Source organism: Mustela erminea, chromosome 1 (genome assembly GCF_009829155.1).
Source record: "Mustela erminea isolate mMusErm1 chromosome 1, mMusErm1.Pri, whole genome shotgun sequence".
Taxonomy (NCBI): domain Eukaryota; kingdom Metazoa; phylum Chordata; class Mammalia; order Carnivora; family Mustelidae; genus Mustela; species Mustela erminea.
The window spans coordinates 162,597,792-162,612,056 of NC_045614.1; the positions used below are offsets into that span (position 1 = coordinate 162,597,792).

The 14,265-nt window shown below is 38.7% G+C and overlaps 1 protein-coding gene and 1 long non-coding RNA gene across 4 annotated transcripts in view; one reads left to right on the top strand and one right to left on the bottom strand.

The window, feature by feature from the left end:
• LOC116566972 overlaps positions 1–14,265 on the top strand; it is a 59,484-nt gene that overhangs the window by 18,694 nt on the left and 26,525 nt on the right. The gene's annotated exons all lie outside the window — the stretch shown is intronic.
• Positions 9,633–13,839, bottom strand: LOC116566985. Its single transcript, XR_004276070.1, has 3 exons — positions 13,812–13,839; positions 10,971–11,227; positions 9,633–9,806 (listed from the first exon to the last, which is right to left on the bottom strand). It is a non-coding gene; the product is annotated as an uncharacterized LOC116566985 (long non-coding RNA).

Consider the following 14,265-nt stretch of genomic DNA (forward strand, 5'->3'; position numbering starts at 1 on the left):
CTGTAGGCTTTTGTAGTTAAGGCTCCCTTTGTGCCTGAAGGATATCTAAAAGCCACTATACATGACATTGTTTTTCCTCTTGAGATGGAGGTTATCCATTGATTCTGTATGTTACTAACCTCATCATATGTGACCTCAGGAAACTGATTAACATGTCCCCTCCTTCAGGCTACTGTAGCTCCTACACAATAAAATAAGCAAATCAGTCTTTTTTTATGTACTTTCTTGTAGTCATTTGTCTTTCAAAGATCCTCAGTTTCTCTTTTCCCAGCTCTGCAATTATTCAGAGCCCCTGTAAACTGTTGGCTGGAAGCTTGAACTCCACTCCCATTTCTGAGATATGAAAAGCTTCTCTCGTTTGGTAAACAAAGCCTATTAGATTTTGTGATACAAGTATCTATTATACTGAAGAAAAAAAAAAAAGGAAAACAAAATAAAAAAACCCAAATCCCCCCAAGTATCTATTATACTATTATATCTCGGCTTAGAAAACGATTTGCCATTTAGAAATGCAGGTACCTGATGAACAAGAATCTTCCTGAGGGATTTTTAACATGTCACACTAATGACATTAATAGAGCTAGGACACAGCGCTTTGGTCAGAAGGGAATAAAAGCCTCCCCAGTAGAGCACACTGTACTTTTCTCCTCAGGAAATTGTTGTCTTGTAACTCTCAGTGCCTGGTGAACATGGTAATGTGTCTGTAAATTTCAGTTGACAGAAACACATCAAGTAATCAGCAACCTCAGAAAGTAAACAAAGCTGAGACATTGAGAATGATCGCTGAGCAGCCAGAGGGGTTCTTGGAGGTGGTGGGAGGAAAAGCACACCCAGATGAGAAGAACACGGAAGATAATTCTCCTTATCCTGGGTGGGAAACTGCCCTCCAGTCACTCCCAGAACGCTGAGACATTAAATAGTTGCCTGCCTCCTTTGGCTGGTAATTAGCTGGTAGACCACGTACCTTGATGCTTTGTACTTCGTCATCAAAACCCTTTTCATCTCTCTTTCTCCCTTTTTTCTACTTTGAAGAGTTAAACAGACACCATAAAACTGTGGAGAATGACTTAACAAACACCAGTGAACCCACCTGGAATTTAAAATTGGAGCCGTTTTCACATGCTGCTCTGGACTTAAAGCAGAGATAACATTAACTTCCTTTCCTTCACCTAGTCCCATTCTCCTTCCTGCTCCTCTCCCACAGGGAACTGTTTTATGAACGTGAGGTCAACTTTTCAGTCAGTTTTTTAAAAAGTACTTATAAATGTGTCCCAGAACCAATGGTGTATGTGTAAAAACCTATACAAATGAGCATCTTCTTACTCCACTTAACTAATTCTTTCCTCACTCTCAACCTTTATTATTCTTTCATTGCCCTGTCTTTCATTTTTTTCTTGCATCTTTGTTCTCCTCATTTACGTCTTTATCTGGCTCATTCTGTTGCCTTCACTTTTCCTCCCTTTATCTTTGTTCTTGTTTCTTACTTGTGAGATACATATTCACAAGTGCTCATCAGCAGGTGCACCCAGCTAACCTGTACACGGCCAATGACTGCACTGCAAACCCTAGCCATCCTCATGCTGGTGGACCTTCCCAGACTTAGCTTACAGCGATGTGGTCCTCACCATGAGAAAAAAAACAGTAAAGTCCGCACCAGCAAAGGGGGGTACATAGAAGATCATGAAGTCTTTTACCTCTAGATTAACTCAAGTGTCTGATAACTAATCTTCTTTTCAAAAATGACCCATTTGTGGGTGATATATCAACCTTGTGAATGAATGGTGCATTGAATAATGTATTCAAATTAATGTGGCTACCCCAGTCTTATTTTGCCTCTCTCCTGGTGATGGAAGCAGCTGGAGTTTCCAACTGCAACTTGTAGAGTGTTAAGAGAGATTTGACATTTAAAAGGATCTCGGGACCAAGTTTTACCCCAATAGTTTTGTAACGAGGTCTTAGAATTTCCCTAGAGCATAGTGAAATTATTCTCTTTCTTATATATACCTCCTGTTGCAATTTTCTATTCCACTTACTGAACTCCCACTTAGATCAAAGGGCCACATGTTTGACTCACCAGATTCTTGACCAGCTCCTGCCCTTTCCTAGGTTACCTGATGGCTTTGCCATGTGGCTTCTCTACCACATGCTACTGCCCTCAAATACTGACAGTCACTTGTATTTCTTCGCGCACTCTTGATTTACCTCTTCCTCTTGCAAGAGATCCAGAGAACATACTTGCACTCAGACAAATGTTAAAGCTCTTCCAATGAGTGTAAGTCATTATGGATAGCCTGCTTTTCACTTTCACAAAACTTTCCTGGTGTGCAGAGGGTGCCAAAGAGAGGAGGCGGAGAGGTGATGTACCCTTTCCCCCAGTGATCTTATCTTCTTTGCACACTTCTTTGCTATGTAATCAGCCCTTGTTTTATTCACAGTTTGGTTTTGACTGCCTAAATGGACTTAAGATCCTTGAGGGTAAGGCTCATGGCCATGTCACTCAGTCTGTTTGTAGGAAGGAGGCCCTGTCTACAGAGCTCTGTGCCACAGGCATACTGTAGTTTTTTTAGTTTTCTGAATATGGTCTCTATATGCCCTAGTCTCTCAAACACACAGCTGATTACCTTTCCCTGAAACATCGCCAGTAAACTTGCCCCACTCTAACTTCCATCCCAGTCCACCCCAGATCTACATCTAGCTGACTTACCTTGTATGGTTTGTCTCACTGTAGACATTGAGGCTTCTGGGAAATCTTCCCTGAGAGCAGTCTCCTCATCACTTACGATGTTCTGTCCTTACAGCTAACAGTGGCTGTATGTGTCCCTGACCCAGACTGCAAACTGCTGCTCTCGTGTTCAGGATGCTCTTGAATGCTGGGCCCAAAGTCTGGTAAGCGTAGTAAGACTCTTCCTTATGAACCATTATTCTAGATTGAGGGGGCTCTTTTTTTATTTGGTCCCCCAACCTCGTAAAAACATTTCACTTTTTTTTTAACCTCTCCATTTTTCTTTTTCCAGTCAATTACAGAGGAAGGAAAGTTGTTTTGCTCTTAACATGTTCATGAGTTAATGCATTGCACAGATTGAACCAAGGGAGGAGAACCAAGGAGAACCAAGGGAGGAGAACACCTTTACATCATTAGCTACTTGAGTTCACCTGGCTAAAATCTTGTGTTTAATGAGTATAAAATTTACCTTGCTAAAATCCTTATCTAAAGTGTATGAAGCACCTTGATCAGAATCCAAATTTCAGTTTAAGAAAATTGAAATAATGCTACACCAACATCTCATATGTATTTTTATATATATATATATATATATATATATATATATATATATATATATAGCCTTTTTATCTTAGGATTTCACATGGCTTTACCAACACTAATTAACCATTGGAAACAAGGTCCCATGAGTAGAGGTAAAAGATGACATCAATAACTCCTTTTATCACTGCAAAATAAGAAACTTGTAGATTCTTATCCACTAATGAGAAAGTATACATTCAAAGCTGTATTAGTCCAAGGCATTTTTTAGTCCAACAGACTTTCCTGCCCTTTGGCAATTAGTCATTCTTATATAGGCTGTCTGCACAATAATGATTTGAAAACTTTTGAAATGTTGACCCCTGAGTGTATAGCTAAGCTGAACAATTTCTAGAAGGAGTCAAACGATTATTTTTCCTATCCCTTCTTGTATGGTTCTTTCTTTATGAAAGGAAAAAAGAAAAACTAGTGAATCATGTCAAACAGGGAGAGAAAAATGGCCCTGAAATGTACAAAATGGCAGAATACTGACTCATCACATTTACACTTACATATAGCTTATTTTAATATAAATTCAAGCTGCTAAAAATTACTCCCACAGACAGCTGTGTAAAGTCACTACCCCCCCCCCCCACATTTTCTTGTAACCAGAGTCTTAGAGTAATTCTTTCAAATGTCTGTAGAAGAGAAGATGAAGATGACGTGTCAGCCTCTAAATTAGGAAACTACCTCAGTGTGGTGAGTATTTCCTGAAGAGGTACTCTGGAGAGCTGCTGTTCCTGTTGCACAGGAGATTCTGCTCCTGTCCAGCTCCAGGCCAGTCTCCAGAATCTTTGCTCAGATATTCTCTCTGCTGTCTTCCAGCTCTGTCATTTAATGGTTCATCTGTCACTTACACTTGCTGCCTGGGCTTGAGGTGAGGGTCACATTGGATTATGTAAGTAAGGTGACCAGCACTCTGGCACATAGGAGTTACTCAGTAAATGTTAGCTCCTTCCTCTCTCCTCTGTGCTCTTGCACACTCTCTTACTCTCTTGACTGATTCCCTTCTATCTTGTCACCTACAAGGAGCAGTACTTAGAACACTCATTTTGAGAGTTACTTCATCATTCTAGTTCATACTGATTGGCAGCTGGATTTAAGTCACTCTTAGCTGGGGTCACCAGTTTGTCATTGCATTTTCATTTATATGGGTAAGTATATTTTGAATGGTCAACAAAAATGTCTGTGGACATGTTTTGTTTTTATATAACTGCCCTAGTACCTAACATTGCAGGTAGGTAATCAAGGGGCTCCAAACTATGTAATTGGTTATTATTAGCTAGGACCCAGAAGATATCTAAGATGTTGATAAGACTAATCTCTAAAAAGACAAACACAGTGTTTTACCCACTTTGGGGTTTCAAGCTTCTAGTTCATTAAACAGTCATCCTTTCATTCTGTGAGCTGACCTACTTTTTAAGATAAACTATCAGCTGGGTGAGGTCCCCCCCCCACATTCTTCTCCTACAAAAACAAAAACTAAACTAAAACTTCTCATTCTGTTATTGCATTTGAATTTCAGTGACTTTGGAGAGCTAAGCACATATTGTACAGTCCCTCACTCTGTTCTTAAGGATTTAGATGATGGGTTTAATGTTGGTGACTCAAGAAAACAAGATTCAGGGAAGATAACCAGTATCATTTATGCCAGATGTGGTCAAATATACTGAGGGAAGATGACACAAGGACTGTTCTTTGGGAGCCGCTAACTAGCATGCGTTGAAGATGAGATTGAAACTTCTGTGTAGCTAAGTCTCTATTTATAAGTACCTGAAAAAATTCAGAGCCAAAGCAGCTGCAGATTATTAGATAAACAAAAGCATCTCAATGTTTATAAATTAATTTGTTTCAATAAATTAGTGTCACTCAAGAGAAATTACTATCCATCATTTAAAATATAAATCCTCACTGTGTCTCACCCTAGATCACCTTATATGGAGTTGCCCATTTGAGAAGCAACTCAAATACAAAATAATACTTTCAATTCGAGTCTAATATTGTGACTTTTTCCTTTAGGGCGGCTAAAGTAACTATACATTTTACTTTGTTCAGGAAAGTGCTGGTTTATGCCTATTGTCCTGACATAATTTTTCATTGCACCAATTTCACTTTCAAAAATTATCTTGGTTTGAATAATAAGTTTTTCTTCATCCTTTTTGGGGTCCTAATTGCAGTTCTTGTTGTTTTCTGTGTTCATAGCATTTTATAGTCTGGGGCCTGTCTCTCCAGATTGATATTTAGTGCCTGGCATATTGCGGTTCTCCACTCATGTTGGCTAAATGGTTCCTGTTGTTTCTTCAGTTGTGTCCCCCTGCAAGATACATTGAAGTTTGAACCTCTGTTCTTTTATTTGGAAAGGTGACCTTTTTGGGAATTCAGTATTTGAAGATAAATCAAGTTAAATGAAGTCATACTAGATTTGAGTGGGCCCAGGCCCTAAATCCAATGACTGGTGTCTCTATAAGGAGAGAGTGATTTGAAGGCACAGAGGATACACAAAGAACGAGGCATACGAAGACTGAGGCAGAGGTTAGATTTATGTTACAACAAGCTGAGGAGTGGGAAGCATTGCCAGCAGCTACCAAAAGCTAGAAGCAGCAAGGGAGGATTCCTCTTTAGGGCCTTCAGGAGCTCTAGGAAACTAAACTAGCATGTGTTCTCACTTCACCTGTTCTGGAAGATGACTGAAAGCTTTGTTGCATTCACAAAGTGAACTAAGTCTCTGTAACTCAAGCCTTTTTTTTTTTTTTTTTTTTAAGTAAGCTCCATGTCCAGCGTGGAGGCCAACATGGGGCTTGAACTCATGACCCTGAGACCAAGTCCTGAGCTGAAATCAGGAGTCAGATGCTCAATTTACTGAGCCACCCAGACATCCCTCTATGACTCAGGTCTTAAATCATACCACCCCAAATATGTACTTCAAATGAGGTAAAATATATCCTCAGTTTTGGCTACCTTAGAAAATCTCACAGACTGAATTTTACATTTAACATAATAGAGCCTATATTTTAAAGTAGGATCATCCCAACCATATTTTTCAAATTTGATGAAAACTTATATAGCATGGCAACCCATATGTAAATTGATGAATTGCCAGAAACTCTAAAAATGTTTGTGTAGGTAGATGAATATAGATTTATCTATTTATAGATTTATCTATTATAACTAATAGGATATCTATCCTGTTGTTAGTTTAAAAAAATTGTGTCTGTATCTATGTAGTTGTAGTTGTAGAAGTGGATATTTATACATTCTGTTTTTATCTGTATCTCTTTTTATGTGTATATCTCTGTCCATATATGGTATTTTTCAGTTTCTGTTCATCTGTTCATCTGATCTGTCAGTTGATAGGTGAATTAATGGATGTTGATAGATATAGATATAAAAAGGCCATTTACACTTGCAGGAAATGCCATGAATGAGAACTTTGAGAACTTCACTATTGGACCTCATTCATTTACAAAGATATTGTATCTTTTCTGAAGCTGTCTTCCTTCTCTTGCTGAGTCTATTCAATGGGAATAAAATCTATGTGCTTTACTAAGCTGCTGTTAGGATTTAGGGAAAATGTTCAAGGCCTGATGGCACTAATGGCAGAGAGACCAGGAAGGGGTGGATGCTGCTGAAACCATGCTGGGGAATAAGGAATGAGCCATCTGGACCTCCAGCTGAGGCCAATTGGATCCAGACAAGAGCTGCCAGCAGGAATGGTCTGGATCTGGATGAGGGCCATGCCTGCCGAAGGAAGTGGGCTGGCCCTGGAGCAGAGGGAGTGGGATGCTCTTCTCAAGAGAAAGGACTTAGAAGATGGGTTCTCTCAGAGGTCACAGTAAGGGACAGACATGTTATAATTATTAACATTGACAGAAGGCCAGCAAGATGATGAGTACTGTTGAGAACATGGAAGCATTCTTGATTTTTGTCCAGGGATTCATTTATTCTAGTAAAGAGGTCAACTTTTTGGTGTTCTTGTCCCTTATATTGTAACTCTGCAGAGGAGTCATTTACTTGAACCAAAGAGACCAGCCTTTTTCTTTTATTGATCCCACCCCAGATATTATATTTCTATTGAAAATTTCTTTCTTCTGGTGCTGCTGCTCTCATCCCTTTACTCTCAATTACTTAGGCATCAACTGTAGAAGGAAAGAAACATCCCTTGGTTCATCACATCTTTTATAGTAGTATCTACAATATTTTCAAATAATGTGGCTTAATAACATTATTGGTTTCCTTCATAGATTTTCTAGTTGTTAGATTTATATCAACACCTATTTAAATCTAGAGTAGAGAAAGGGGAACACCGAAAGAACTCTCATTATCCACCGTAGTTTATTCATTTGGTTTAAAAATAAGCTTTTGGTGAAATTTTGTCTAATTATGTGATTTTTATGGAGCCTAGTTTAGATAAAAAAGATTATTCAAAGTAATTACTATATTTATTGACTGTTCTCTTGCAGAATGAGTCTGTGCAGGTCAATACTTCTCTGTCCATCAGGATCAGGAAAAGCATAGTAACATTGTTGCCATGAGCACCATGACACAGAATGTAGAGAGTTTTTGTTCTTTAACTACCCTAAATCCTTTTATGTATTTTTTCCATCAAATTATTTGGTTTTGGCACTACCTGGAAAATAGTTAAGAAATGGTTTATTATTATCAGAAATGTGCATCAGACCCAAGAGTTTGATTGTTTTTAAGATGCTTGTGTCAAGGTTGTGTCTGGAATTTTTTGACGCAACAATTTTGTAAAACCATCCCAAGTCATCCTGATGCATATCCTAAATAAGTGTCACTATTTTTAAGAATGTTCCATTGTGCATCATACACTCAGCACTCCAAGGGTTTCTTGTACAGTCTAGTTTTGTCCCCTTTCTGCCTTCCTCAAAAGTGTGCTCTGTACATAATGACAAGTTGTTCAGTTGTCTCCACACACATAGGCCTGCAGACTCAAGCCCCTCAAATTCTGTATTCCTGGCAGCAGATTCTTCCGTAGCTACAGACACCAAAGACTTTTATTTGTTTGAGAATCTTAACCTTGTCCCCAATTTGACCTCCCGACAATAAGCAGGGTGAACTAATCTAGATTTAGTCTCCTTTGCTTCTCATTTACCCAGTACTGAATAGTAAAAGGGTCAAGAGGGAGGTTGACAGCAGTGAGGTGAAGCAAGGGTCCTCGTCAGTCAGATAATCAGTCATCAGACATCCATCTTTTGGGTGATGGAGAGTAGACTAAGATCATCTGAGACAGGCACAAAGTCAAAAGTGAGATGGCTTACTCAGTCTGTATGACTGTAAATGCAAAACCAAATAAAACAGCAACAAAGGATTAACAAAATAAGAGAGGGTTAAATAGTACTGTATCAGACTATATTTCATTTGAGACTATTTCTGCTGGAACACATCACAGGTCTAAATTGGAAATAAAAGCTATTAAGTTTCAGTCAACCCATGAAATTATTACTGCAAACATTCATTATTTTTTGAAGCTGCCTATTGACAGCCCCTTGCCAGAAGAAAGAATTATATACCCAAGTCACAGTGGAACACAATCACTGAATTTCAGATTATAAATTCATCACTGTGCTCATAAGCCCATGCCACTGTTTCAAGTAATATTTAGGTAAAATATGTGTATATTTTGTATTTTTTCACACTTTTGGTGCGATATGCTGCTTGATGGAAATCAAATGCTAAAAGTCAAAATGTGCTAGATTATACACAGAGGCCAAAATTAGAATGTCTTTGTATATTAAAATATAGGACAGAGAATAAATAGAAAAGTCTGAAAATGCAATTTGGCACATATGTACAAATTGGTCTTTTTGTTATAGGAATAGAGATATTGTTCATTTTTCATTTATTCATTCAAAGAAGCATACTGGGAAGCTACTGTGTCCCAGATACCAAGCAAGGCAATGGGAAAACCAAGTCAGATAAGACATCATCTTGTTCCAAAGGACAAGTAGACAAGCCCGCCACAGACTACCAGGTAGAGTAAGGAGCTGCAGCTTTAGGGTTGGGCACAGAGGAGAGATAGTTAAGTGGAATTGGGTGATTCAAGGAGGACTTGCCAGAGAGGTGACACTTGAGCTGAGTTTTAAAGGGGCATCAACAGAGCAAAGGGCAAGAGGAAGTGAAAGAAAGTTATTCTGAAAGAATGCTACATGAACATTCGGGTTCCTAATGCCCTTTTAAGTTTTGTACGAGGTCACAGTTTTGATGGAGTTGCTAATCTTGGAGTCTCAATACCCTCAATGCCTTTAGATTCTTTATCTTTTGGCTGCAAGATTGTACAAAATCCATTGTGAACATTGTTTGGCATTTTTATTTCTGAGGAATGTATTTTTGAGAATGGCAACTTCAACAGATTTTGTCTTTGTTACGATCTGTCTTCAGAGAGATTTATTCCATTTTGTAGGATTTTAAAAATTCTTTATTTCTTTTGAGTTCAGTGGAGTACCATATGCTGCAGTGTAGACAAGTTGGGGAGTGGATGATTCTCCTGTGTAACAAGGACATCATTAAGTGATCTGATACATTAGTTCTGATTAGAACAAAGTAAACTTCAGTTCAAACTGAGATATCCATTTACATAGGGCTCCTATTTTCCAGAGCAAGACAGATACTTTTTATAGGTCAGTGTACTTTCAGAGTAGAATCTGATACATTTTCAGCATAAACAATGTGAAGAGCCTTTGGATTTCTGTCTTACATTTACTGGGTCAATAGAAACCCAGTAAATTTCTGGATTACTCTCCACTTAGGGAAATATGAAAAGCACTTTTGTTCGTTATTTTATAAAGACAATGAAGCATACAAACAAGAATATCTATATTCTGGAAGCAATGAGGTAGTACTAAGGAAAAATGTATTCGGATTTAGTTCTTTGAATAAAAATGGTCTTCGAAAAGGAAAAATTGGACATTTGCTGAGTTAATTTGTTTATCATGCAGAGAAGGATTTTATCATGTAGTGTGGCTCTGGTTGACTACTGTCATTACATTATACTAAATGTACATTTTGTAGACCACATATTTTGTGTAATTATGGTCTGAGAATAAATTTAGTCATGAGATACAATATTTTGAGAAGTCTAGGGATTAGGCTGAAATTTGAAGTTTCCATAGAAAGTTCAATTTCTGGGTGCAGCCAAAAGAAAGATTCATTTTTCTGATATTTTTAGTACAAATTATGTACACAAAATGCCTTTTTTCCTCCTTCCCCATTTTCTAAAGCTTTGGTAATAGGTTTACATGTGCCAGTGATAGAATTTCAAGTGCTTTAAGGGCACCGTAAGTAATGGTGGATTTAGGATAATCTGTGGATTTGATTTCGCTAGGCTCTCTTGTCCCATTCTCATCTTCCTGCCCCCTTTTCTTTCTCTATCTTCAAGTCATATAATAAGTCAAGCCTTAAAATATTCTATTCATCCCTCATCTGAGTATTAAAACACTCACAATTGTCACCTCTTGTGAGAATCGAGTATCTTAAGTGCATGCCCCCAATGCTGTGGCATTTTCTAAAACCAAGATTGATCTGAGGGAAAGGAGACGTAAATCAGCAACCAGAAGAGTGCCCTGGGATTTCTATTTTTCTAAGATGTGAACCTCTTGTATCCATTTGTCATTTTAAAATGTTTCTGACCTCATCTTCTGTATAGACTTACGTGTTTGATGTTCCAACCTCCTTCTAAAAGTTCACCAAGTTTGCAATGCCTTTTCACCCCATGTGGATTTACTCAGGTTGATCTTTCTGTCTTCAGTTACTGAAACTATTCACTCCTGATGGATCCATTCAAGGGTCACGCCTAGGTATGATGGAAGGATGTGGCGTACATAAAGAGGGCTGGGCACAGTTTCTGTCTCTTATAGCATAGTTATCCTGGGAAATATATTTGATCCCTTTGAAATTTCATTTCCTCATCTGCAAATTGGGGATAATATAAGATTATTAAGTAAGAAAAAGTATATTTTCCTCTTCTTCTTTCTCAGTCTCCTCCTTTTGTGACGCTTTCTCTTAGAACCCTAACTAGACCCTCACAGTCAGAATCTTTCTGTCCTATGTGTTACTGTGCTCATTTGCTTTGATAATAAAAGTACCCTCTTACTATTTGTACTCTAATTATTAAAAGCACTTTGTTATTATAACTGGATGTTTGAATGTACATTTTCTCTCGTAAGCTGAAAGCCCCTTGAGGGAAGTGACACTATTTTGTTACATACTAAAACAGTCAGTAAAAATGTAGTGGCATTTGAAAATGGGAATTACATGATTCCCCCTCCCTACACCCCTGCCCTGACCCTTCCCTGAATCATCTTTTGACCTCTTCTCTTCTTTCAGTCAATCAATCAATCAATCAATCAGTCAATCATCTTTTGGCCTTTTCTAAGACTTGATGTTATAAAATATATATGATATTAAAGTTGTAATAGAAAGTAACATAATGTCAGCTCAGTTTGTCTACTTGGTGGTTTATTTTGTTTTTGTTTGTATTTATCATCAGAGAATTGAATTGTTCCTCAGTGAACGTATTCTTATATTGTTGTTATACTTCAGGATGCCTTGGTTTCTTGTGTAGGTTTCTGTCCATGACTTCCTACAGATAGATCAAAATTGGGTACATTGTCAGGGCAATGATGAGCTAAAAAGCCTGACTGGTCTTTTCTCTGGTCTCTGCCTTATGAAGAGCTATAACTCTGAACAGTACCAAAGCCTTCTTCCACCCTTTATCTGTGTAGGTCCTTCTAGAAGCACAGGGCAGGAGAAGAGGTGTGTCGATGAGTGTGTGTGTGCTCATGTGTCTGAGAGTGGCAGGGAGCATGCTAGCACGCTGGGTGATGCTGGCAACAGCACATTTGGCATGTATCTTCTACATCTGTTGGAAAGAGCCAGCCAAGCCACCTGTTGTATTTCAATTCCCCATTCCTCAGGGACCTGGCTGCTTGCAGCAAAAGGTTTAAGATAGCAGAAATCCACAAAAATAGAGAAGTTATAGGTCACCTCGTTCTTTACACTGGGGATCCCCATCAGACTGGTCTCTGCGGTATGCTCTTTAACACAATACAGAGCATTTCTAAAACAGTGCACTCTTTGACTATCTTAGTTTAAAACATTCTAAGGGACAAAGGTTTCACTCTTCTCTAAAGGAGATGAATCCCAAAATCCCATTGTTTATGGGGTCAAGAACTGTGTCCCTGATTGTCAGCCGACAGAGTAACTTTCAGAACTTCCTAGTGTTCTCCACCTCATTTCTTTTGTGCTTTGGGTCTTGAATGGAGAAGGCTCTGTCTTATTTTGGCCCATAAAATACCCTGCAGGATGTCTCAACACATTGAAGAAAGGTTTAATCTATTTCTGTTAAAACCTGGAGAAAACCTTTCACCTCTCTCTAGGAGCTGCTAACCCTGGGATGCCTTCTTTCTCTCTCATTTTCTGTTACCTGTTCTATCTTTCTTACCACAGTTTCTAGGTATTATCTCCATTGGCTTGTTTTTGAATTTTCTTTCTCTCTCTCTCCCTCTCTTTCTTTCAGCATGAAAGTTTACCATAAAAATGTAAAAGCTGCTTTCCCAATTTTCTAATTCAGTGTCTTTCTTAGTCCAACAGAAAAATTCAGAGGTGATCTATTCCAACTCTCTCATAACACAGGTGACTAATACTCAAAGAGCAAGGAAGTGATTTTCCAGGAAAAATAAGGAAATATTTCAGTTCTCCTCCCCCACCCCCACCCCCGCTTAGCCCAGAAAATACCAATAATAAGCCTTCCCAACATGCACAGTAGGACACTGTCTTAGTCCCCCTCTGTCCACATTATGGAGATAAGAGCTCTCCCAGTGTGCTAACCTCTGTGAGCACTTAACCATGAAGCTCAAAGACAGTGTGGCAACAGGCAGCTTCAGGAGTTGTCAAGAATCCCACACCTGCCTCAGCTTGTTTGTGGGATGTCAGGCTGCCGGCTCTGTGATGTTCCCTTACTAGGTTATGGAGATTCTGTGGCTCATTTTAGAGAGTGGGGTCCTGAACGTGACCTAGCTATAGTGGACTCAGCTAATGTTAAATGGTTGCACTAATTCTGGCCTTTGCTGGAACAACAAATTTATATTTAGCTTTCACAACAAGAACAAGCCCACATAGCTCCCTTTGTGGTGTAACTAAGTAGCCTCTATACCTGAGTGGTTACCCATTAGGCTCTGGAATCTCACAGCATTCAGATAGTCTGAATGCCCAGGCTCTCACTGATCAGCTCCTAGCCTGGGGACCAATCACTTAAATTTCTTCAAGGGTTGAGTTTATTATTTATAAAATGAAAAAAAAAATTAGTGTCTACCTCATAGAATTGACTTGAGGATCAAATAAACTAGCAAGTGAAAAATATTGGCATGTTCAAAACACTCAGTGAACATCAGCTTTACAGATCGTCCTCAACTACATGGGATTATGGCCTGATAAACCCAACATCAATTGACAATACTGTAAGTTGAAAATGTGTGTAAAATACCTCACTTACCAAACTTCATAGCTTACCCTAGCCTACCTTCAACGTGCTCACAACACTTCCAGTATTCTACAGTCGACAGATGAGGTCACACAAAGCCCATTTTATGACAAAGTGTTGAATATCTCACAGAATTTATTGAGTGCTGGACTGAACGTGAGAAATAGATTGTTTGTATGAGTACAGAATGGTTGTAAGTGTTTCAGTCATTTGCCCTGGTGATCTCCTGGTTGACTAGGAGCTCTGGCTGGCTGCCCCTGCCCAACATCACAAGAGAGTATCTTACCGCATATGGCTAGCCTGGAAAAAATACAAAAATCTAAAATTCAGATTATAGTTTTATTTGGACGTGTATAGCTTTCACTCCATTTTAAATTAAAAAAATCATAAGTGGCACCATTATAAGTTGGAGACCATCTCTGTTTTTTCAATCCAAGGTGCCCTGAGTGAAAATAGGATCACTCTG